A 3,797-nucleotide genomic window follows, 5' to 3' on the forward strand; every position below is an offset into this window, starting at 1 on the left:
ACACCGATACCTTAAGCTTGCACCCACCTGGCCTCTGGCATTCTGGGCCGGGACATCTTGTGAGTGGACCGCTGAAAAGGAACAAACAACAATGGATGCTTAGAGCTGAACCAGATATTGATATTGGAGCAATACCAACTCCTTCTGTCCACCAGTCACCTTTTACGTCACTCCATCAACCTTAAACATCAATATCCGGCTTTACTACCTAAAAATAAAGACAAAGAACAATGCTGTGACGTAGCCACCATTTACCCTTGCCCTACAAACACAAACGGTGACTGACCTTCCTGCGGGAACCCCCTCACCCGGTGTGGGGCGCTCTGCCACGGATTTAATCCGTCTGCATCTGAAAGATAGTGATGACAAAAGTCAAAGGGTTGCATGAGAACTTAACAGCTCCAGCCATCCTGTGTCAATCTAGGAATGCCACCTAGAGGCCAAACTACACTCTACACTACAAATTTCAAGTCCCCGAGCCTTGTCCTATTACACCTATATGCCAGACGGTGCAGCAGGGCAGAGCAGCTCCAGAGAAAACCCACACAGGCACCCGTGATACAGCAGATGACAAATGCGGGGAAGCAACGAGGAGAGAAAACTCTCGGTGAGAAGAATGACCGCAGGCACATCGAAGGGCTAAAGCAGAAGACACGAGACACCCAGTAGAGACAGAACACACAATAGACAAGCTGCACAACGTGCACTGGGACTGCTCTGCCTGGCACGCCTCAGCGCTGTGATCGAAAGGGAGACTTGCCCTTTAGGGGCCCTAAAGGGGCCCCTTCTTAGACATCCCCATCTCTGAAGCTGACTCAATATTCCCTCCCGGCGAGCCCCGACCCGACACCCCGCTTGCATCCCCTCAACTTATCTCTCGGACATCCAGGGATGCGAATCCTCCTCAGGTGCAAAAGAAGGCCGCTCACCGTCTGGGAAGCTCCTGCCGTCATCGGGCTGTTGTCTCTTAGTCGGCTACGATAAAAAAAAACCAAACGTCAAGGCCTGAACTTAGCGGGACGTGGGCCACTACAATTCTTGTACTCACCATCTCCTAAGATGGCCAGGGTCCTCGGGCCGCACGCTTCGGCCGCGCTCCAAGGCTGACGCCACTGTGGCAGGCTATACCTGAGCTACGAGGAGACAGGCCATGTGGCATTGCTGAAACCCGAGTGGACCCTCGCTCCTCCCTCCCTCCCCGACTCGCCGCAACTCCTCGGCCGTTGCCGAAGGCTACCCGGACGGCACCGTCACGTGGAAAAGGTCAAGGCTTCATCGCAGAGCTTTGCGATACTTGCGGAGGGGTCACGAGGGCGGCGAGCCGGGTCCGTCGGCCGTTCTGCGAGGGGGTTCGGCGTAATGCAAGTGGACCGCCTAAAACGCACAAATGACAATGGATGCTAAGGGCTGCACCAGAACTTGGCACCCAAGCAAGAACAACTTTTTCTTTTCAGCGGCCACTGCTTACCTCGCTCACTTGACATTGACTGCTGAGATCCGGCTTTACCTCCTAAAAATGAGGACAGAACAACAGTGGAGCCACCGCGTTACACTTGCCCTGCAAACACAAACGGCAACTCACCTTCCTGTGGGAACCCCCTCACCTAGTATGGAGCGCTCCACCACAGATAGAATCGATCTGCGTCTGAAAGACAGTGATGACAAAAGTCAAAGCGCTGCATGAGAACTTAAAGGCTACAGGCACCTCGTGTCAATCTAGGAATACCATCTAGATGGCAACTACAGCCTACACAACAAATTTCAAGTCCCCGGGCTTTGCCCTATCGCACCTATAATGCCAGACTATGCAGCAGGGCAGAGCAGCTCCGGGCCAAACCCACGCTGGCCCCTGTGACACGGGACGTGACCAACAAGGGGGTGCAACACGGAGAGAAAACTCCCAGTGAGAAGAAAGGCCGCCAGTCACCTCTAAGGGCTAAGGAAAAAGACACACGATGCGAGAAGCCCAAAAGACGCAGAACACACGATAGACGAGTGACACGACACGCACCGGGACTGTTCTGTCCTACGTGCCTCAGCATTGTGATCAAAAGTGAGACTTTCCCATCGTGTGGCCTAAAGGGGCCATTTCTTGGACATCCCCGTCTCCAGAGCTAATTCAAAAATCCTTCCGACGAGTCCTGACCCGGCACATCGCTCTCATCCCCTCTGTGAGGCGTAGCCCTCCACTTATCTCTCGGAGGTCCGGGAATGCGAATCCAGGTCAGGTGTGAAAGAAGGCCGCCTCGCCATCTGGGAAGTTCCTGCCGTCACCGGGCTGTTGTCTCTTAGTTGGCTACAAGAAAGAAAACCAAACGTCAAGCCGTGAACTTAGTGGCACACTGGCCAAAACCCAACAATTCTTGTACTCACCATCTCCTAAAATGGCCAGGGCCCTCGGGCCACATGCTCCGGCCGCACTCCCAGTCTGACGCCGCCGTCACAGGGCATACCTGAGATAAGAGGAGACAAGGCCACGTGGCATGGCTGAAACTTGAGGGGACCCTCACCCCTCCTCCCCCCCTCCCCCAACTTGCCACAAATCCTCAGCCATTGCCAAATTCAACGTGGAGGGCACCTTCAAATGGAAAAGGTCAAGGCTCCGTCACAGAGTCCCGTGATACTTCCAACAGGCTCACGATGGCGGCGAGCCGGGTCCATCAGCCGGTGGCAAGGCGATTCAGCATAAAAAAGTGGACCACCTTAAACATACAAACAACAACGGATGCTTAGAGCTGCACCAGAACGTGGCAACCATGCAATAACAACTGGTTCTGTCCACCGGTCACTGCTCACCTCACTCATTTGACATTGATTGGTGATACCTGGCTTTACTTCCTAAAAATTAAGACAAAGAACAATCTGGTGACATAGCCACTGTTTACACCTCCCCTGAAAAGCTGAATGACAATGGACCTTCCCGGGGGAGACAGGGCAAAACAAAACGGAAAGGCATGTACCGACATAGGGTCCGAAAGCATGGCATTGCCGGATTAGTTTCCATCTGAAACCGCTTGACCGTGACCTCTTTCCGCAAGGGCCTCTGTCATATTGGACCAGCGGTTGGAATGCTTCAGACCACCTGTAAAACACAAAAAAACAAAGGATGTTTATAGTTTTATTACTAACACATTAAAACTCCGGTAACATCCAGCTCTGTGCTGGAATCAATACTCATCTCAGTCACCAATACTCATGTGGCTCATGGTGCCCCCGGTACCAGTACCTGGCCGTACCAAGCGCTTCGCATCTTCTAATGAAACAAAGAGCCAAACAACGGGGTAAGCATTGAAGAAAGTCAGGCTGGAGCTTGGGCTTCAGGTGCCAACCCACCTCATTGCTGTGCTCCTCTGGCCTCCTCCATTTGTGTCTGTCTGGTTTACATCCTATCCCTCTGCAAAAAAAATTATTTGTCAAAGTCACTCAGGCACACAGGGAAAGCTTCGCCTTCCCCAAGTTCTCATTTCTCAAAGCAAACCATCTAGGAGCCGCAAACAGCATGCATTAAAACAAATGACTAGAAAACTGCGAGACACTGCAGTACTTCTCCCATGCCTCCACCGAACCTTGCATGAACTGGCTGCGGTTGCTCCATCCGAGGTGTGGCTCAGGTGGCTAAACAAAGCAAAAAGTTCCCCGTAAAGTCTTCTTTCTACTCCACCTACCCCCCCAGTCTACTCCACAGGGCAGAGCAGTTTCAGGCTAAACACAAACTACACATTATACTACAAACAGTGTGACACTAGGATGATAAAAAAAGCTCTCAGGAAGAAGAATAATGGCAAGGACCGAGACAA

General features: G+C 52.3%; 2 long non-coding RNA genes across 6 annotated transcripts in view; both read right to left on the reverse strand.

Annotated features, from left to right (window-relative positions):
• The window catches only part of LOC125321144, a 442-nt gene extending 122 nt beyond the window's left edge, over positions 1-320 (reverse strand). The window contains exons 1-3 of the long non-coding RNA XR_007201473.1: positions 287-320; positions 160-208; positions 28-71 (exon numbers count right to left, since the gene is read on the reverse strand). This is a non-coding gene — a long non-coding RNA (uncharacterized LOC125321144). The remainder of the gene's footprint in view (positions 1-27; positions 72-159; positions 209-286) is intronic.
• A 209-nt stretch (positions 321-529) lies between these two features.
• On the reverse strand, positions 530-3,367 carry LOC125321139. Of its 5 annotated transcripts, none has more exons than XR_007201471.1 (10): positions 3,237-3,367; positions 2,961-3,082; positions 2,797-2,838; positions 2,579-2,702; positions 2,374-2,453; positions 2,012-2,296; positions 1,583-1,645; positions 1,469-1,510; positions 1,129-1,374; positions 530-975 (listed from the first exon to the last, which is right to left on the reverse strand). It is a non-coding gene; the product is annotated as an uncharacterized LOC125321139 (long non-coding RNA). The 5 variants fall into 5 exon arrangements; XR_007201469.1 differs by having other exon boundaries at positions 1,605-1,645; positions 2,147-2,296; positions 3,227-3,367; XR_007201470.1 differs by having other exon boundaries at positions 2,147-2,296; positions 3,227-3,367.
• Positions 3,368-3,797: the final 430 nt, after the last annotated feature.

This window comes from Corvus hawaiiensis, unplaced genomic scaffold (assembly GCF_020740725.1).
Source record: "Corvus hawaiiensis isolate bCorHaw1 unplaced genomic scaffold, bCorHaw1.pri.cur scaffold_95_ctg1, whole genome shotgun sequence".
Taxonomy (NCBI): domain Eukaryota; kingdom Metazoa; phylum Chordata; class Aves; order Passeriformes; family Corvidae; genus Corvus; species Corvus hawaiiensis.